This window comes from Mirounga angustirostris, unplaced genomic scaffold, assembly GCF_029215605.1.
Source record: "Mirounga angustirostris isolate CCGP_5_RB_7025 unplaced genomic scaffold, mMirAng1.0.hap1 SCAF_5, whole genome shotgun sequence".
Taxonomy (NCBI): domain Eukaryota; kingdom Metazoa; phylum Chordata; class Mammalia; order Carnivora; family Phocidae; genus Mirounga; species Mirounga angustirostris.
In genome coordinates, this window is record NW_026991713.1 from 28,032,960 (window position 1) to 28,055,148 (window position 22,189).

Genomic DNA, 22,189 nt, shown 5'->3' on the forward strand with positions numbered 1-22,189 from the left:
GCACATATTTGAAATTTTCCATGTAAAAAGTTTTAGACAAAGTCAGTTGCTTTGCTCATCTCTCTTTTCCTGTAACCTGGTAAGTCTGCTCACATGGCAAGTACTCAAGGAAAGTTTGGTAAGAATCATGCTGCTCTTGGTGAAGGTGTCCCTCTAGCCTTGTTCAAGATTCTCGTTCTCGGTGAAAATTGGATAGTTAGAGAAACAGATTCTAGGCATTATTCAGGCCAGTTAGAGGGTAACTGCTTTGGGGAAGTCATAGGTTTTTAGACTTAAACATTTGATGTTTGGAGTTCTAAAAGTGACTTGGTCTTAAAATGAAAGATATCAGCCCTCTTATCTAGAAGCAGTATTTCCTTGAGCCACAAGAAAACAGTTTTTCCAACTCAACTGCTTATGAAAAATTGACATAATGTGGTCTCTTGACTGATTAAATCCTCAACTGCAGGAAGACTCATTGCTAATTACTTTACCATAAAGCAGCTGAGCTCACGACTATCTCTGTTCAGTAAGGATCTTTAGCAGCAAAACCCATGTTTCGACACACTGCAGTGTTACTCGGGGATATTTGTTGTCGTTTTGAGGGTTTTCACCTGTGTAATTTTTCAATTATGACACATTTTCTTATATTAATTTATTGATATTTTTCCCTTTCAATTTTTTTTTTCCCCCTGAAACATTAATTCAGATCTCTGACCTTCTGGATTGATCCTGTAATTGGCTTCCCCCCCATTCTATTCTATTTTCCACCTCTATTATTTTGATCTAATTTCTACTTTATGTTCCTAATCTTTCTATTTACTTAACTTTTCTGTTCATGAAGAAAGAATCTTTTCTTATATTTCTGATGTTTCTTTTTTAAAAAAATAGTATCCTATTCTTGTTTCATTCATAGCTACAAAAATCTTTTTATATTTCTCTGAAAGTGTAACCTTTTTGAAGTTTTCTTCTGCTCCCTGAATTCCCTTTGCTTCATCCAAGTCCTTTTTATTTATTATTTTTTTTTTGTCTTTGCTATTCGTGTTGGGGTCTTCCTTCCAATATTTGGTGACCCGTGGCTGGCTATTCACATTTAAGAAAGAGACTCTCAATAGTTGATTGGACATTCTGTGCAAGAGGTCAGGCTTCCTGATAACTTAGAGTAGAACTAATATTTACTGGGGGATTCCAAGGGTAGTATTAAAAGTATGAATAATTGGGGGTGCCTGGGTGGCTCAGTTGTTAAGTGTCTGCCTTCGGCTCTGGTCATGATCCCAGGGTCCTGGGATCAAGCCCTGCATCAGGTTCCCTGCTCTGCAGGAAGCCTGCTTCTCCCTCTCCCGCTCCCCCTGCTTGTGTTCCCTCTCTCGCTGCGTCTCTCTCTGTCAAATAAATAAATAAAAACTTCAAAAAAAAAGTATTAAATAATTGATGTGGCATGGACATCATTCAACCAAAGAAGATAGCCAGACACTCAAAAGGTACCTGTGTGTATCAGTTGGACTCAACCTCATGAGTGGGTCTTTCTCTTGGATGGGATGGTTTCCTCAGAGAGGACTTCTCCAGTGTCTTATCTGGAGTGAGACAGGGATGATAACCCTCCTGCCAGGGTTGGAGGGGTCCCAGAGTTTTTTCTGTAGCCTGTCATTTAATCTATCAGCTGGGCTTCATGTCCTTGGAATGCAGAGTTTCTCCCATTCTTCAAAATCTGTTACTCTCTTATCTTCTTTGGGTGGGCTAGAGGTACTCACCTAACTAGCGATCGTAATAGGACACTTGGGGGTCTGACCACCCCTGACCCAGACTTTTCTGTGAGATTTCTTTCCTCAGTTCCACCCTTCACTCTTACCTTTAGAGATACTAGAAACCTCAAATTCCTAACTCAGTCTGGGTTTCTTCTGCACACATTGTCTTGTTTCCTGTCAGCAGTCCCTCTCTTCAGGCATAAAATTCAGTTTTCTTTGATCTATTGAGTCAGTTACCACGTAGCCAACTGTTTTCTTTCCTCTCTTTTTTTATATGCCTCGTTTGCTATCATTTCCTCTCCAATTCTCTTTGCTGTGATTGGTTTAAAATGTGTGTGTATGTGTGCTTAATTTCCTTGCAAATTTTAGTAGCCTTTCAAATGAGAAAAAAAAAATGTTATTTCATCCACTATGTTTAGCCAGAAGTTTTATATTTATTAAGATGAATCTTTAAGCACAATTAGTTTTTGACGATAACTAGAGCTCATCAGCATTTATGAACTCCAGGAAAACAAAATGAGAATGTTCATGTTTTTTTTTTTTTCATTTCCTCGTGACTCACCACCTCCCCAAATGGGATCATCTGTAATTTTCGGTCTAAATTACAATCAATCAAAAAATAACTTTTTTATATTATTGATATTTGCTACATCAAAGTGATTGAAACTTAATAATACATGATTTATCTATCATCAGTCTTCCTCCCCAAATCCCCTTCCTACATCGTAATTCTTTCCTTATCTTGGCTTCTTAGTTTTATTGGTGAAGTTGGTTCAGATTGCAGGAGTTTCTCTCCAGTGATTGCGGGGGGGAAGAAGAAGACATCCTTCAAGGAGGTTTGAAACTCTAGCTGGTCTCAGAGGTGTCTCTAGCTATCTGTGACAATGAATGGCCCCATCTCTTTGGTCTCTGAGCCCACACTCACCTGTCTGAGCCTGTGGGTACTGGCTGCTCTCTCTGGCTCAGTATATCAGGAGGTGGCGCCTGGCTGACAAACCCAGTCTCTCTACACGCATTGTCTCCATTAATCAAGATGACAATTGTTCCCTGACCTCCTCCATCTGAGGTTCCCCGTAATCGTAATCACTCTCATCTCCACTCTGCTTCTGTCCAGTATGGTGTTCTCTGGCCTCGTTTCACTAAGAATTTAATCCTATCTGCAGTATATCTTTTTTTTTTTTTTTTTGGTAATTCTATGTTTAATTTTTTTAGGGAACCACCATACTGTTTTCCATAGTAGCTCTACCGTTTTACATTCCCACCAGCAAGGTACAAAGGTTCAAGTTTTTCCATATCCTCACCAACACTGGTTATTTTTCTTTGGCTTTTGTTTTTGTTTTTTATATACATTACCACCCTGATGGGGATGAGGTGGCATCTTGTGGTTTTGATTTGCATTATTGTTAACAGTTACTGCTCTTGAGCAGCTTTTCATTGTTCTACTGGCTGTATGTGTATCTTCTTTGGAGAAATTACACTATATCTTTTATGATTATCTCACATCTTTGGTATTGGCATCACTCTTGTTTTCCAGTGCTGTTTTATATATTTATTTATATAATTTACATATATGCTGTGTGTGTATGCATATGCTGTATATATATATATATATACATATATATAATTGGTTTTATCTATGTATATACCATTATATATACTTATTTACTTGTTTAACCTAGTATCACAGCTAACCAGCTCCTCTCATCTACCATTGCTTTTGATTTGGTCTTCCTCCCCTTGGTTTGTCCCTTTTTGTTTGTTTGTTTTAGACCTGCTTATCCTTTTTGTTGTTGTTGTTGTTATTTAGTATAATCCAATCTGAAGCTAAACGTTTATCTTTTTAGTCAGCTACAGATAAAAACCAATACTAAAATCTTAACTCTGATACTTATTTACTATGTATACTTTGCCAAGTGGCAAAGAATGCATTTCCAGTATAGATACCCCACTGGTACTAAGGGCATCTGTAAGACATTAATATGAAAGAGAGCCAGAAGCTTACAATGGAAGCAGTGTTGTCCAAAACAGTTTTCTTTAAGTGTACTTGTCTTGAAAGGACTCTGTATGTTCCTTCAGGGAAATGGATGCTTTCTCTTCACACATTTTGAATTGGCGATCACCCCATTTTCTAGAACCTTATTATCAATTTTTTTTGTTTCATATTTGAATCAATGCAAAGAATAATTAGTATTCTATGAGGAAGTTACTGTTTTTTATTTAAAAAATGTGATTTCTAAACATATATGTCTGTGTGCTTTAAGGTAAATTGTTCTCATTTACTGGGGCCAATTATTACTTTTGCCATGGAATTCCATCTTTGAAATTATAGTGCAAAAACCTGGAATAAAAGTTAATGCATAAAATTTCATTTTAGGCATTTTCAGCATCAGAGTTAGGTTGAGGTTAGTGTTCTTTTGTTATGTCCTATATGCATGTTATAAAGTGTGGCTGACCTAAATTAATTCAATGCTCTTCCAACTCATCTTTAACACGCTCCCAATTCCAAAATTATCGTTCATGTAAATTCAGGAAAACTGATCAGTATATAAACAACAGTAGTTTGCTTCAAAAGAAAAGAAAAGAAAAAGATCTATTTAATGCTTTTCACAACCCGAGGTCTGTATTTTGAGAGAATGGTTGTACCAACCTCTCAAGATACATCAGACTTCTGGACTCCCACTTGGACCATTTTTCTCTTAATGCGTATGATCTGTGTACTAAAGCCTATGTGTGATTCATGTGCCCTTTTGGGTTTTACCTGGAGCCTCCTTTGCTATGTATATCCTCCTTTTGCCAGACCTCTTTGTCTCTGGAACCTGTGTTGTCTTTTTTAGATTTGGGGGCAAATAATAAAAATGAGAACCAAAAGGAACAGGGTATTTTGCTGCTGCGAGGGCCTAACAAGGTAATTTCTTCCAGATTTTTCATTGTTTACATGAGAAAATTTAGACCTAGAAAAACAAGTGCCTGGTTAAATTTTCACAACTGGCTGGCACTAACAAGAAGGGATGTACAGCGGTAGGTGGAGTAGGCTTTCTGGCATCTCGTTTCTGTCCTTGCTTCAAGCCAGATGATTCAAGTTAAGATGATGCCAAATTTCAGATCTAAAAATGTCTTTAGCTCTAGAATGTAGATAATGTGTATCAAATTTGTACCTTGCTTTTGAAGAAATTTACACTGAAAATTTGTGGCTTTGCATTGTCTTTTTTTCTTCATTACCTGAGGTAATGCTATTTGAGTAAATGAAATACAGTAAGTTGCTAAGGTAAATTCCGAATAACCACACTATGGAATGTGACATGAATGTCACCTTGGAAAAAAGTGTTTCTTGCCAAAGACTAAGTATAATAATATAATATTTATTTTGAGTCCTTGAAAGAGTTCCGGTCTGTTCAACTTAGGCTTTTATGTTTAAACACTAAACGGTTTTCTGTATAAAATCAAACAGACCCACAAGTAGACAGCAAAGCATCTGGAGTCATCAACTGGGCTTTGTCTAAAGGCCTCTTTTAGGGGCTGAGTTAACAAAGAATGCATATTTTTACTAGTAGTGGAAATCCAGCTTACTATTTAGTCAATAGTTTTTGCCTTAAGCTTATCATTTTATTGAAAGTGTGGGGGGAGAGGGGAAGAGAGAGAGAAAGAAAGAGGCAAGGAGGGAGGGAGAGGGAGAGAATGAGAGAAATTGAGAGAATTTTAAGAAGCAAACTATGACCTCTCTTTGGTAATTAGCACCCTTACACAAAAAGTGAAAGGCTTATTGCAACTTGGTTTGGGGTCAAGAACACTGAATGAGGAAACCTGAATTTCACTTCCAGCTCTGATGTGCCTACTTGTGTGGTGTTGAGCAAGTCACTTGCTTTCTCTGGGTCTTGATTTCTTCATCTGTGGAATGAGGGAGAATAAAATTTAATTTCAAACCTCACCCAACTCGAAAGTTTCATAATTCTCTGAAATAAAATGTGTAGTCTTACTTCACTGATCCTCACAAAGCAAATAGATTATACATAGTAGCCGTCAATGTCCAAATGATTTGCTACATCACTTTCTTGGAAAGAAATGCACCAGAAAGTTGCCTGCCTTAGAGGACACTACCTACATTTAGAAATATTTTTTTTTTCTTCATTAACCTAGGAGGCTTTATTTTTTGGAACTTATTGGCAACTTTGTGTTTATTATAGACATTTCAATTAGATCTCTTTCCTAAAATGTGCTCATTATGTAATAAAAAAATTATTTTCTCTGATAGGAATGTTAGAGTTTATACTAACCTGTATTTTCTTTTTCTTTCTTTTTTTTTTTTTTTAAGATTTTATTTATTTATTTGACAGAGAGAGCACAAGCAGGAAGAGGGGCAGAGGGAGAGGAAGAAGCAGATTCCCCACTGACCAGGGAGCCCAAGACGGCCCGATCCCAGGACCCTGAGATCATGACCTGACCCGAAGGCAGACGCTTAACCGACTGAGCCACCCAGGCGCCCCTATATTCAGCTATATTTTCTGTGATTATTTGATGATCTGTTTTCACACTAGACTATACAGTCCATGAGGGCAGAGATCATTGCCAAACGTTTGGTTCATGGTTTAATCCTAGAATTTCATGTAGTGCCTGGCACCTAGTATCTATTCTTTGAAGGAAGAAATATGTTTCAGTAGTCTGGCCAGGATGGTTCTGTATCAGATGCCATATATCATCTTAGACTCGTCCAAGGAAGTGTCCATAAAGAACACACGAGACTCATGTATAGTCTTTCCAAATTCTCTGGATTGTATCACTGATGGGGAAGCATTTTCTTAGTTATTGGCTTCCTTCTTTTGGAGAGTAGAGATGGTGTTGATCTGGCTTGATACATTTCCACAGCCACTAAGTGTTAGACAGTGTTTGGATGCTATTTATTTTTCCTGCTTGTTGTCTGTTTGCAAACCAAGCTCATTGATGATGCCTCCTTCCCTACCTCCATGCAAACTTTTATGACTCTTCATAGAGACCCGTAACTTCAATTTGCCAAAACACTTGGCTAAGCATTCTGCCTCATCATCTTCTGCAGGGGCAGTGTGGCTCACTCCAGCAAGCTGGAGCAAGGCCAGAGTCAGGATGAAGCCAACAGCTGCTGGGTGCTGCTGAAGACACCGGCAAGAAGAGCCAGTGGACAGGGCTTCAGTCTCTACATGCTTGTTATGTCCCAGCAATGTCACAGCTCAGTTAGATCAGAGATGTGGATCATTTTTGTAATTTTCCTTCATCAATCATACCTATAACAGTTGGAGCTTGGACGCTCTACGAAAAGCAACACAATGATACTCATTTGAAGAATCGTGCAAAGATTAAGGTTATGTAGGGTTAAAAGAAAAATCATATCAAGCCCCCTTCCTTTCTTCCTTTTTAATTTCTCCCTCCCTCCCTCCATTCCTCCCACCCCTCCTTCCCCATTCCTCTCCTCCCTTCCTCCCTCCCTCCCTCCCTCCCTCCCTCCCTTCCTTCCTTCCTTCCTTCCTTCCTTCCTTCCTTCCTTCCTTCCTTCCTTCCTTCCTTCCTTCCTTCCTTCCTTCCTTCCGTTTCAGAGAAGTGATAAGCTATAGCAAAAAAAGCTTGGATTTTACAGGCAGGCAGGTATTACTTAGCATCTTGACTTAACCACTTTCTGTCAAGGCACTTTAACCTCTCTGAGTCTCCTTTCCCTCAGGTGTTATTACTTACATCACGGGGTTGTAGTGAGGCTTAAGTTATATAACTTACTATATAAGCTACTATTTGTTAAACATCAAATATGTGCATTATCCAATGTAATCCTCACAATAACGTTGCAAGCAAAATGTCTGGTCCGTGGTGGGCAATTTATAAATAATGACAAAATATTGGATGCACCCCATAACACGTTTTTGGAGTAAGTGCTTACTTATTTAATTCTCAGGAGCCATTTTTCATGCCATTATCCCCCACAGTCCCTGCCACCAAAGTGAAACTGGTCATTCATTCATTCAAAATATGTTCTTTGATTATCTGCTATGGTTGGGGGGGAAATGGGAAGCAAAGAACAAGACAGTTCTTAACATCAAAGGGGTTACAATTAGGAGAGGTTATAGATAAGTAAACAGACAATTATAACCAAGTGGGATGAGCCCACTGACAGTGGGAAATACAGAGTGGATGTTTAAGAGGGACCCCTGAATTCCAATTTGGGGGTTCAAGGAGGGTTCTTTGGAGGAAATCACATCTGTGATTTCTGAGACCGGAGGGATACATAAAATGTGGATTAGAGCTTGGAGTATATGCAAAAGCATTAAGAGGAGGGGAACTCTGACGCATTCTGGGAACAGAGCAGTTCGTTCTGGAATGTGAGGGATCACCGTGAGAGGAGGCTGGGGTGAGCAGGCCTGTTAGTCGTGGAAGGGCTCAGAGCCCATCCCGCAGAGACTGTCTGATCTCTCAGGCTGGCTCTCAGCTGTTGCTGGGTTCTCGTTCCCCTCCGCCGCAGCTTGGCTTTGGAGCCAGGCCCTGCTGTAAGGCTGACTCCTAGGACTCCCGATCTGATGGGCATGTGCTTTTGTTGCTAAAGCCTCACCCCTTCATAATCTTTGAAGCTGAGTTCTTGGTGCTGAGTAAGAAAGGCTTATCTTACTAGTACCAAGGTAGGACATTCTTGGCTGGGTGGCTATGTCTAGATACCACCCCTACCCTCCTCTGGGGGGTGCTGGGCTATGGCGCAAGGAGGCTCTCATCAAGGGTCTCTTCTGGCCAGCATTTTGCAGTCCAGGGCCCTTTGAGCAGGCCTGGGAATCCGAGGCCAGGCTGACAGATGAGTCAACTCTCTTTCCACTGGGCCTCTCTGAACCTAAATGCCTTATGGAAAACCTGGGAAAGCCAGACTTTGTGACATGATAACCTCATTACCATTTCACTTTTCCTGGAAACTGAGAGATAAACGATACGTAGATGAATAAGCTAGGTGGACGGCTGACTCATTTATTGACTCACAGATTGTTTATCTTTGAGTTGGGGCTATAGAAAGTACTATCCCAGTAGCCAGGCCTGCCAGAGGGCTGAGAGAAGTCTGAGGCGTGCTCAGGGCACATGGATAGGAAAGCAGACAGCCAGTTCTCAATCTTCGCCTTTCCTTTGTGGGACCCGTCAGATGCTACTTAACTCTGAGTAAGACGACCATATACTTCATTGTCCAATCCTGGACATTTTGAAAGTGAAAGAGGCTGCTCATAAGGGCTATCCAGGGACAATAGGCATAACCTGGGATGTTCCAGGCAAAGCCAGACATAGGGTGGCCCTAACCACGAGCTCTCTCTGTTCGTCTGCTTCCTGGTTCACAGTGTTGGGGTTCTGGTGGAGAACCTGGGGCCAGGTCGTTGCTGGGTCTTGTTGAGGCTTTATTTTTAATGTTCCCAATAGCAATTTTCAAAACATTTCCCACTTTATGAGATCCTCGTGTTTCTGAAAGGTCATTTTAGCCATTTTAATACAAGACAGTTGATTTCTATTCAAAGCAAAGAAATGGGGTGATAAAAAATGGAAAACCAAAGAGAAGGTAATCCTGAAGAGAAAAACTGCAGCTGTATCTTCTGCTTTTTTATAATCCTTTATTAATTAGAACATGGAGGTGGAGACATCGTTTTCTTTAAAGTTTGCGTGTCCTACATTATTAGTTTTGATGGTACCAGACTCAAGGGGTAGGGGTCGTTATCTGAGTTATTATTGTTTGCACAGAGCGGTCACAAGGAAGAAAATCTCTCACATACAACTAACGGACGAGAGACTCAGCAGGCATCTTCTTGATTTATGAACTGTTTTCTTGTAAACATGTTTCTTGGCAAAATCATAAGGAAAATGTTGGTGCACTGTGAGGCCAACAGCCCCTCAACAGCAGTAATTTTCTCCACCTCAAATCAAGCAGGTTGTGGGAGAATTTGGTGACCAAGCGTTACTTGCATTTTTAATTTCTTCCTCCATTATAACGAATGATACTAAAAACTACGATTTTTAGCTCTTTCTCCCGAAGCAGAAGTTCTCGACCCAGAGATATTTTGCCTCTCAGGGGATATTTGGCAATGTTTGGACATATTTTTGCTGGTCACAGCTGGGTGTGGGGTGCTTTAGGCGCCTCATGGGTAGAGGTGGGGATGTTGCTAAACATCCTACAAAACACAGGGCAGCCTCCCTCCTCAAACAAATCAATGATCTGCCTTCAAATATCAATAGTGCAGCATCCTAATCATCCATTCATTTCTTCACTCAACAATTATTTATTGAGAACCTCCTGTGTGCCAGTCACCACACTGCTGAGGATATGATATTGAACAAAATAGGAAAAATCCCTACTCTTGTCTGGTGTGTGTTTTCATAGGAGGGATAGATCATAAATGAGAGACATAGAAAGATACAAATATGAAGGAGAAAAATAAAGCTGGAAAGTAGAGAGCAGTGAGATTGAACCCTTGCCTTGCTCGTGGAGGTGGGTGTATTTGTCATGATTATGGATGGGGAAACTGAGTCTAGAAAGGGGAAGTGCTGTTCAAGGGGGACACTGCTCCTAACAGATAGAGCTGGGATTGGACGTTGGATGTGTCTGGTGCTTAAGAAGAAATTTCCACTTGTGCTATGCTATCTATTATCACCAGAAACTAGGGTTGTCCTTGCTGCATTTTGATGGATTCCTCTTTCTCTAACTTGCTGATAACCACCTCCTGCCCTGCCTGAACCATTCACTTTTAGCATCTATATTTCTATTAGTTAGAACATTCCCTGATTACATCCTTTTGCCTAGACTCGTTATCCTCATTACTTAAACACGTTCAAAGTAAGCTGTCCACTGTTTAGGAAATAACGTGAAAAAAGTCCCTTCTTTTATTCTACATGCCTCTTTACCATAGCCTCTCCCCCTCCTCCTCTCATAGCTAACCTGCTTTAAAAGGTGCTCCATTCATGCTGTCTCTCTCTACGCTCCCCCAATTTACTTGTAATAGGGCCTCTCTACTCTCACTCCACACACACTTGTTTTCAACGTCCACCAGTGACTCCATAATCCCTGTTTTTATAGACTTTTTCTCTTTGCCCTTTCTTACTTGACAGCCTCCCAACATTTGGTGCTCATGACTTTCCTTTTCCTGTGTCTGCCATACTTCTCTTGACTTCCATCTCTTAGATTCCCTTCTTCCTTTTTGACTATTCCTTCTAAGTAGCCCTCATGGGTTTCTCTTCTCTTCATCCCTTTATAAATTGGTGTCCTTCAGGATCTTGTCCTCAGTTTTATTTTCCTTTTAACAACGGCTTCTACGGATTTGCCATATAGATTAATCCCCAAGGTATATAACATACTCTGCAATATGCTGAGATGTGAATGTGATTGAAATGTGGTGAGAGTGTGATGTGCAAGGGTGAGGGAAATCTCTGATTAGTGATCCTGGCCAGCCACCCAGAATTCACATTGCGGCACTCAGCTGAGTGAGTTTTACAATACGGACTCTCTCCCCACCCCACCCCACCCCCTGCCGCCCCCAGCCCCTTGATGACTATAAGAGCTCCCTAATTGGTCTCTCTATTCTCAGCTTTAGCTCCATCCTTTACTCTCACCATTTTCATCTTTCCAAGGCAAACCTGATCAGGATCTAGTGTCTACCCCCTTGTATCAGTCCATTTGGGCTACAGTGACAAAATAACACGGACTGGCTGGCCTATAAACAACAGAAATTTACTTCCCCCAATCCTGGAGGCTGGGAAGTCCAAGATCAAGGCACCAGCGTGATTGGGTGGGGTCCTCTTCCTGGTTCATAGATATCTGGTTGTCTTCTTGCTGCTTCCTCACATGGTGGAAGAGGTGAGGGAGCTCTCTGGGGTCTTTTTTATTAGGGCACTAAGGACCTAATCCCCTCCCAATTTTCCCACTTCCAGATACCATCATAATGGAGATGAGGTTTCAACATATGAATCTGAAGACAGAAACATCCATCTTCAGCGCCCCTTCATCTTCACAACAAAATTCATCTCCAGGCATGTTTTTGAGCTACTGCACAGCTATCCTGTTTGCCTGGAATGCTCTCCCTCCCCACTCTGACTCCACAGTGTTGACCTTGGGAGGTCCTGCTCATTCTGCAAGGCTCACCTTAAGTACTGCTTCCCAGCTTTCTGGGCAGAGTACTATCTTATATATGCCCCAATTCCCTCCACTTCCAATTAGATAGTGTATTCCTTTAGGGTCAGGAGAAGAAAACTCAACAGCAAAGTTCCTGTCCTCAAGCATGCTGTTCTACTTACTATCTACTGATATCTCATTGTAAAGTTTCCCTACTCTCTCCATTACAAATTATTGAATTTCTGTCATTAATTTGCTGTGTGATCCTGTGTATTTCACTTAACTCCTCTGAGCTGTCATTTTATCAACTTAAATTCTGTCAAATAATGTTCCTATTATAACTCGAAGAAATGTATCAAATTCTCTGAGCTCTCCAGGGGAAAAGATGTCACAAACCAAAGATGAAATAAATCATCACTCATTAAAGCAATATTTTTGTTATCAAACATTGTATTCAAACTTCAACAAGATGAAACCATTTCCAAAGAAAAATAACCCCTCCTTATATATCTTCAAAGCTTGACACCACTTATAACCTAACAAAGCTTTAGCGTGTAATTTTTTTTCTTATGCTCCCCTCCATTTCTCCTTGCATTTTTGAAAAATTTAAGATTCATCCTTGCTATTTTATAGAGCTCGCCCCCCTCCCAACTGAAAGTTTCATGTCAGAGAAGTGAGGAGATAAAAGTTGATAATTATAAAGCCTTGATCATGATCCAAACTTTTCTCATGCCATCAACAGCACTTACTGTCCCAACCTGGGGAGAAGTGAAGCACTGAAGAAGGAGAGATTAGAGGAAAAGAGATGTAGATATGAATGCCAGATACCTTTATTTACTTCATTACTCCAAGTTTTAGAATTAAAATCATCTTTGAAAAATCTGATCTCGGTGAGATGGGTAAACGCGAGTCAATGAATAATTGTAAGAGAAAATAATGCAAGAGGAAGATTTCAGTTGGGGTATCTTTCCCTCTCAACACTTTTGTGTCCAATTGACATTTCTTTTTTTTTTTTTTAAAGATTTTATTTATTTATTCATGAGAGACAGAGAGAGAGAGAGAGAGACAGAGGCAGAGGGAGAAGGAGGCTCCCCGCGGAGCAGGAAGCCCGATGTGGGACTCGATCCAGGGACTCGATCCAGGGACTCCATCATCATGACCTGAGCCGAAGGCAGTCGCTTAACCAACTGAGCCACCCAGGCGCCCCCAATTGACATTTCCATGGAATATCTCCATGCGTGGAAAACCAACATTTAAATATTAAGGGTGGGGTGAATAAGGAGAGAGAGCAAACTAGAATTTATTGTTTACAATCCCTGTGCTATGTATTTATACAATTTATTTCACTTAAACTTTCCAACAACTCTGTGTAATATATTTACCTATTTTTGAGTTAAACACACTGGAACTCACTATACAGCTAGCAGTAAGTAGAGCCAAAATTGAAACCTAGGGTTTTCTAACTCAAACACCATATCACACTGATGCCCTGTTAATTAGAAGATAAATGTCCTGGCCTCAAGCAGTTTATAATTCAGAAAAGAAATGCAAATGACTCTGTAAAAAGCAGAATAGAGAGACCATGTATGTGTCTTATTTTAAGTACTGTAAAAATAACTCCATCTACATGATTATGAAGTTTCAGCCTCCTTGCTAATACAGCACCTACTTTTGAGTTGTTTTTTCCTTGACAGTAATGTAGAAACGTAGAGATACTATTTGCGGACACTTTTTTTTAGCAGATGATGAAACATGTCATACAGATTTTGAAGTCCTCCAGATTTAATGCCTTCACTTGCTATGCAAATTTGGTAAGTTATTTAATCTCAATCAGACTCAGTTTCCACTTTTTAATTTGAAAGGTGATACCTATTTTATAGAGTTGCTATAAATATCAAAGAGATGCTTGATTCATGCATAGTTCTCAAAAATGATGGTTGTGATGATTTGTGGCAGCCGATAGCATTGGCTTGTCTTTTTTTTTTTTTTTTTGAGAGAGAGCAAGAGAGCACAAGCATGAGCAGGGGGAGGGCGAGGGAGAGGAGGAGGGGCAGAGGGGAGGGGGAAGGGCAGAGTGAGAAGCAGGCTCCCTGCTGATCAGGGAGCCCAATGCAGAGTTCCATCCCAGGACCCCGAGATCATGACCTGAGCCAAAGGCAGATGCTTAATCGACTGAGCCTCCCAGACACCCCTGGAGTGTGTTTTGATACATTTTGAGGCATTCTGGAGTTCTTTGGTAGGTGGGGCCATGGCCCCAGATGGAGCCTCTGGACTCCCTGACCAACAGTGTTGGTCAGCCTGATATGTGCATCAAAGTGCTAAGTATTGGGCATGCAGAGGGGAGATGCTAGGATCAGGGAGATTCTGGAAAGAAGGAATCAAGGGTTTTACCAAAAGTACTTTTCAAAGTCAAGTCAAGGAAATGGCAGGGATATACAGGAAGAAAGTGGGAAAGGTTGGGATGGGGGATGAACATTTGTTTCTCCCAAATTGAAAATCTCCAAGAAGACCCTTCTTGGACCAATAGTCACAAAATTTTCCTCTTAGTAAGAAAATCTCTTTGGAAGGACTCACCTTACAAAACACAAAATCACAAAGCGATGGCACATGTTTTCATCCCCCTTATTTCATCCTTTAATGTAATACATTTAAAAAAGAAGCTGTTTCCCATAAACCTGATTAACTTTGAAGAGAGTCATGATCCATCTAACCAATCCAAATGAAGGTAAGAGGAATAATCAGGCTCCCATTATGCAAAATGGTGCTCAGTTAATTTATTGCACTGCACTGAATAATAAGCTGTTAGGCTCCACATTACTTTCTTCATGTTAGATCAAATAGCTTATTGCTGCTGGAGCTTATTCCATATCGCATACAATTTGGATATATTTTAGTGGAGTAGATATTAGTCCATTATAAGAGACAGCCTTAAGTACTTCATTTATAAGATCTCTCCATTTGAAAAATGGCAAGGGAGAAGAAGAATTGCAAACAAGGCAACGGACAGAGGGGGACTTCTGTGCCTTGCCCACCGACCAGCTCTGCGGTGGGTGGGCTGCTGGTTGCCGCACTGGGCTGGGGCCTTGGAGAAAAGCAGTGTTTGCAGCGGGAAGAAAATCCAAAGAGAGTTTATGTTCTTTGTCAGGGAAGTGTTGACATTTTAATTACTCTCTGTTTTCTTTGGAGCTACATTTAAGAATTGGAAGCAAGTTAGAAAACTAAGAATTGGCTTTATTAGAAATCAGATGAATTGACACGCAGCCATGAGCTGGAGAAAGTCCAGAGTCAGCTCTTGACAAACTCAAGTCTCCAGCAGGACCCAAAGAGCCAAAAAAACTCAGCCATTGGAAAACTAACCGGAAGAATTCCTCCTTGGGTCTTATCATCTCTGAGAGCGGACCGGGCCTCTGTGCTATCTAACCTTTTCCGGCCACGGGGCCCCTGCGTCACTTTGCAGGGTTTTTTTCCTTTAAACTTCGGTCTCATAGGGATTTGTGAGGATATGCAGAACAAGAATGCAAAGCAAAAAGAGAACGATCACGGAGAGTTGGGATGGGTTGGGGAAACTGGTGGGTTTAGAACGATTTAGTTTTGAAGATAATCGGATGCTTTGGGTATTTCATAAAGGAAAACTGCCTGAAGATATGTAGAACAGCTTCGGGAGATGTGATAGACTCACACCCTCTCTCCTTGCTCCTGGAGTTGCCTCTGATTGAGCAAATATTTAGCAAACCCAGGGTACCTACATGTGTTCTGGGATCAGCAAATTTAAAAAAGCACAACTCCGATCAGCCTGTTGGTGGTGCCCCAAAGGGTGGCGCCTGAGGACAGAAGCTCTCTGTGTCCCTTCCCCATACTCCTCAGCCTTCCTCTGTTGAGGAAGTCCCCTCCCAGGCATGGTACGGAAACGCCATTAAGCTTAGACCAATCAATTCGGTAATAAATGGATCACACCAAGGTCCTAAAAATGATCTCCTATCTACTCTGTGCCAGGAGCTTTAAATACACTATTTGAATTTTCAAAAAAACCTATAAGGAGATATTATCTGTACCACAGATATTGTTATTTCTGTTTCATAACTGAAAACTGAAGCTTGAGCAGGTTCAGCAAATTCATAAGCTACACATACTTTTACTATAAGACATTTCAAATATGTGCACAAGAAGATCAAACAGTATAATGAACCTCTAGTCTTATTGTACTTCACCCACTCAGAGTCAGTCTTTTTTGTCAGCATCTACTACACCCCATTATCTTGAAGCAAATCCCAGACATCATGTCCTCTCCTCTGTGTATCTTTCAGATGTGTCTCTAAGAGGTAGAGATTCTTTAAAATAAAATAACCACAATATCTTTATCACTCACACCCTGGAAACGTTAACAAGAATTCCAAACAGCAAGCAATACATGATGTTCGCTGATTTCCAATTGTCTTGCAATATAATTTTTTTTTAAGTGTGTTTGAATCCAGATCCAAACACCATCCCTGCACTGTGATTGCTTGATGAGTCTCTCATGCCTCTTTAAATCTGTAGGTTCCCTCTTCTCTAATTTTTTTCTTGGACTTCTTGGTTAAAGAAACGAGGTTGTTTTCCCTGAAGATTTTCTAACAGTCTGAATTTTCTCAATTCCATTTGTTGAGGTGATCTCAAATATATTTATCATCTTGTATTTTGCACTTCCTATAAATTTACAGTTAGAGCTAGAAATTTTATCAGATTCTGGTTCCATATTTTTTGCAAGACTAGGTCATAAGTAGTGGCATAATTTCCATAAGTGGGAATGTATGTGTATGTGTGTAATGTTATCAACTATTAAGGATTTTTTGCCTAGATTCAGTCTTTCCTTAGCTATTGCAAAGTTGCCATATTCTAATTTTGTGGTTTAAAAAAAACCTAGAAATTATTTTTTAGAGCAGTTTTAAATTCATTGCAAAACTGAGTGGAAAGGACACAAAGTTACCAAATATCTCCACCTCTCTGCCTTTAGTCTCTTCCACTATCAACATCCATCACCATGGCGTTGCATTGTTATGACGAACGAAACTACAATGACGCATCCTTCTCACCCAAAGTCCGTCGTTTACATCAGGGTTCACACTGGGGGTCGAACATTCAGTGGGTTTCGACAAATACATATGGATGATTTCTTTTTCATTTACTAACCAGAATACTCCTTTAAGGAGAGACTTCCCCTCATTCCATAGTTGGTTATATGAAGTTCATAGAAGAAACCCAGAATAAATGCTTTTTCTTTCCCTTTTTCTACCAGTTGGCAGAATAATGAGTTGGTTCTTTCTGGTATTGTCTGAAGTGAACATAAATTCCTGTACGGTTTTTACTGTTAGCATCACTAAGAGCTCATGTTTTTAAACATATTTGATGTGTTTCAGTGTTCTACTATATATGCAGGTATATGTGTGTGTGGATACACATGCATATGTCAATAACTCAGTGGTAGACTTCCAGGTCACCGATGTCTATACATCTACCTTATTTTGCTGCCTCAATTTAAAAAAAAGTAATTTTTATTTATTTATTTATTTTTATTTATTTATTTTTAAAGACTTTATTTATTTATTTGACAGAGAGAGACACAGCGAGAGAGGGAACACAAGCAGGGGGAGTGGGAGGGGGAGAAGCAGGCTCCCCGCCGAGCAGGGAGCCCGATGTGGGGCTCGATCCCAGGACCCCGGGATCACGACCCGAGCCGAAGGCAGACGCTGAACAACTGAGCCACCCAGGCGCCCCCCAAAAAGTAATCTTTAAAGTAGTTTAATATTTTATCTTAAAACACTCTTTTCCATTTACTGACTCTTATAAAGATTCCCCTGAGTCTCCGAGGATGGTAGAAAACCTTGTTTTGTTGCTAGAAAAACATAAACAGCTATTTATAGAGACATAAAAGCAGGAAAGGAAGAAGGAAGGAGGGAGGAGAAAAGAAGGAAGAAAAACAGAGCAAACAAATGAGCATAAAAGATAAGCCAAGTAATTCATGGGCTATTGCGTAGTCTGGGAAAATGATTGTAGTGAACTTATTTATATAGTGGCATGTGATGTTATTGTGAAATAGTTAAGCAAGAGGCCTGGAGATTTGGGCTGCTTGGGTCAAATCTCCAGTTCAGATACCTCCTAGTTGGGTTGGCTTGTGCTTCAGCTTTCTTATCAGTGCATCAGGGCCAAATCAGGCCAGGCCTGTAAGGATAACATAAACGAATACATATAGAGCGCTTAGATTGCTTCAATAAATGCTCAATAAATGCTAGTTGATTTTGTCCTTGTTATGATGGTGATGATGGTGGTGATGACGATAATGATGTGTAAATATGTGGGTGGCAAAGAAGTGTCTCAGAAGAGAAGAGCAAGGGGCGCCTGGATGGCTCAGTCGTTAAGCGTCTGCCTTCAGCTCAGGTCATGATCCCACGATCCTGGGATCGAGCCCCGCATTGGGCTCCCTGCTCCGTGGGAAGCCTGCTTCTCCCTCTTCCTCTGCCCCTGCTTGTGTTCCTTCTTTCTCTGTCGAATAAATAAATAAAATCTTAAAAGAAAAGAAGAGCCAAACAGATTTGCTGAGTAACTACTAGGGGCAGGTACTGAACTAGCATCTGTATTATATATAACGTATAATAATTACATAGAGTATATATGAGTTGTTATCAACCTTAATATATTTTTAAATCTATCATCATTATTTATTATTTATTCTAGCACAGTAACAGGCATGGGGAAGGAATACACTCTACCTTTTTTGTGAACTGAGCAATCCTGTTAGGTTTCACTAACATTTGCTGAGAACTTTTACAAGACAAATGAGGCTACGGTGCTAGCAAGAAACAGAACTTTAATATTCTGTAAGTAGAGCTTAATGGGCAAATCCTGGTAAACGTGTTCAAGCAGTGAAGTGGGCAGTGAGGTAATAGTGAATCACACAATTCTGGTATTGCCCACGGCAAATCAATATCAGTATTCACCAAAGTTTTGTCCCTACACAGGAAAAGAAGGAAAGAAAAGAAGAATGGTTTTCGAATCACTCCTCCAACCACGGAAATGATTTTAATTACCAATTCATCTGTTGGCAGACTCTTCTGGCAGATGTACCTGCAACTTGGAAAGCTAACAAATGAACTGATTCCTTACTCCAGAGTTGACACTGAGAGTGCTTGCTGAATTTGCTCTCAGAAAAGAATCCTGGGCAACAATACATCTGGCACTCTGCTCGAGGAATTTGTCATGTCGTTGACATGTTCAGCCTCCATTGTCCACACCACCCCGACAGCAGGTCCTTTCTATTTCAAAGAAATTGCAGTCTGAATTAATATAATTAGAATGTAACTGCTATTCACTGCACAAACTCCTCATTTCCAGGAGTACAGATCTGATAGTGTGTCTGTGCGCAAAATCTTCCCAATGATGGCTGGAGGGGAGCGCGCCGATAATACAATGACAGAAGAGACACCATTTCATCAGCCTTTTTAAGCACCAACTATGGGAATATAGGAGAAGAAAACTGTCCTATCTTTGGCATGTCTAAATATAAATATCCTTCAAATTTACCTGCCTGTACAGATTTTCATAAAATATGTAGAATAGAGTGTCTGAAGTAAGAGAAAAAAATGAAATGGGAAAGATTGCCTATCTTCCAAAAGACCACTATATGAGGTAGAGTGGGTAATTCATGGATAGAGTTATAGAATGAAAAGGTGGTTGGATGACTTCATTTATTCTTTACAGCTTCACTGTAAAGCCCATGTCACTAACCTAGCAATTATCACCAAGTAAACAACTTGAGTGCTAGATTCTTGCATTTCATTGTTTGTTTTTATCTTACTATAAACACTTGATATGGTGGAAGCCTACATCAGCATCTTTTTTTTTTTTTTTGGAAATAAGATTAATTTTTATTCTCTTAAATATGTTGGCATTCTTACCTTGAAGGACTCATTTTAGGGAAAAGATGACCTTACATATCCATATGTCGGCTGGTGCTCATGGTCTCTCCTCTGAAGAATATAAAGTGTATCTTTGTGCATATTTGTGTTCCTCCAAAATGTTAGTCTCCCTAACCCCCAATGTTACAGTATTTGGAGGCAGAGTCTTTGGGAGGTGATTAGTTTAGAGGAGATCATGAGGTTGAGTTCCCATGATGGGATTAGTGTCTGCGTAAGAAGGAGACATACAGAGCATATTCGATCTTTCTCTCCTCCATGTAAGGACACAGAAGGAAGGCTGCCATCTGCAAGCCAGGAAGAGAGCTCTCACCAAGAACCAAAGGAACTAGCACCTTGATCTTGGGCTTCTCAGCCTTTATAACTGGGACGAATAAATTACTGTTGTCTAAGCCACCCAGGCTGTGGTATTTTGCTACGGCAGACTGAGCTGACTCACAGTGCATAGGAGCCCATTGGGTTAATGTGCACGGAGGAGGGATAATGGTTTCCATTTTCTTGTTTTTCTTAGAAGCACATATTGATTTTCACCTGAACTTCTGTGTCAGAAATTGCAATAATACAACTATGGAGAATGGGTAATACAGTATAAAAATAGGGCCAAGATTTGTGAGTGACAAAAGGTTTCCAGAGATGAATACCAGTGTCCCTTTTAATTTTTAACCAAATACATTTTATAAACCAAATACATTATGGTAACGAGCTGTGTAGCCTTTAGGTTTTCTTTATAAAGTCTGGACTCACCTTTCCAATCAATGTCTTGGAAAAGTCAGGAATGATTCCTTGCCTCCAGGTTCTCTTATGGAGTGTCTTCCTTGTTTCCCCCAACCTGAAGGGATTCCCTATTATTTTCCATTAGCTAGCAAATTTTCAGAATCAGGTGGGCTTCAGAATCATGTCCATTTGTGTGGTGGTGGTGGGATGGGGGGCAGTATGCTGATGTCCAGATCCTCCAAATCCCCTGAATCAGAATTGACAGCTGTGGTGCCCAAATTGTGTAAAGTTGAAAACCACCCCAGAGCTTCTGCTCCATACCAAACTTGATACCCATAGACCAGTGTTCTTTTTCACTGATACAAATATTCAAGTTTACTACTTAGGTGGATCTTTCTATAGGCGGTATGTGTGATTTTTTTTTAAATGGATAATTTAATTATATAAATGGAAATCCACTTAAGATATTTTGGGCCAGTGGTTTTGAGAGGGGCTTATCAGAACACTTGTCAGACCTTTTCCCCATTTGTGTGAGTTCCCTTTCTCCTCTACCATAGTCCCTCAGGTTTAGTTTCTCGGTCTGTCTGTCTTATTTGGGTTAGAAAAAAAAAATGGCATTTCACAGTGTTAGGCAATTTCTTTGCAAACAAATACAATAGGAATTTATATTTTAATGTGAAAAGTCATTTATTAGAGTAAATAAATGCCCCTCCCTCCAATGCATTTGTCCTATTACTTTGGATGTTTAATAATAGGATCACATGTTACAAACACATGCTTAGACATCTAAGTACATACACAGATGGAGAATATCAAGCTTGCAGGAAGGGGTCATCCTCCAAACACAGACAGTCAGTGGAACTGGCCTCTGTTTTTTCTATGGAATATGAAAGTCAGACTTGAGTGTGGGATGTTTAGGGAATTCTTGTCCCAAGCCTGCTAGTTTCTACCAGCCACTGGCTCTGACACGGTCATTTTGATTTTTTTTTTTTTAAGATTTTATTTATTTATTTGACAGAGAGAGACAGCAAGAGAGAGAACACAAGCAGGGGGAGTGGGAGAGAGAGAAGCAGGCTTCCCACGGAGCAGGGAGCCCGATGCGGGGCTCAATCCCAGGACCCTGGGATCATGACCTGAGCCGAAGGTAGACGCTTAACGACTGAGCCACCCAGGCGCCCCCGTTTTGATTTTTAGAGGCCCTACAAGAGTTCTCTGGAGGGCGGGTGGGAAGTGGATTGGGGAGGGGGCCTTCCTATCCCTTGTTTGACCAGTGGATTGTGGGATAGACTTGTCATTTGGAAAACAGCTCGATTTATCCAAGGGAGGTAATAGTGACTCGTAGGACCCAGCCTGCTCCGTAACACCCCAGAGGACTTTATTCTGAGGTTTACAGAATAAACTGACTGGTGATCAGCTACATAAGTGAATACAAAACAACTATGGAAAATGAACTTTGTTTTTAATTGTGAGAGAAGTCCATGGAAGACACTATGTGGAGGGGGGTGGAAGAGGAACGTGGGAAAACGAAAGGAGAAAGTTTGAGCTAGAGTGCTAATTTTAGAACCAGAGATGTGGATTAGAATCCACCCTTACTGTCCTGTGCCCTTCATGGAGTTACTTCATGCCTCTGGGCCAGTCTTCCCATTCTATGGGACTAATCCTCATACATTCTGTGGGAATAATACCTTTCTCACATGGTTGTCATAGGGATTTGCTAAAGCATGTTC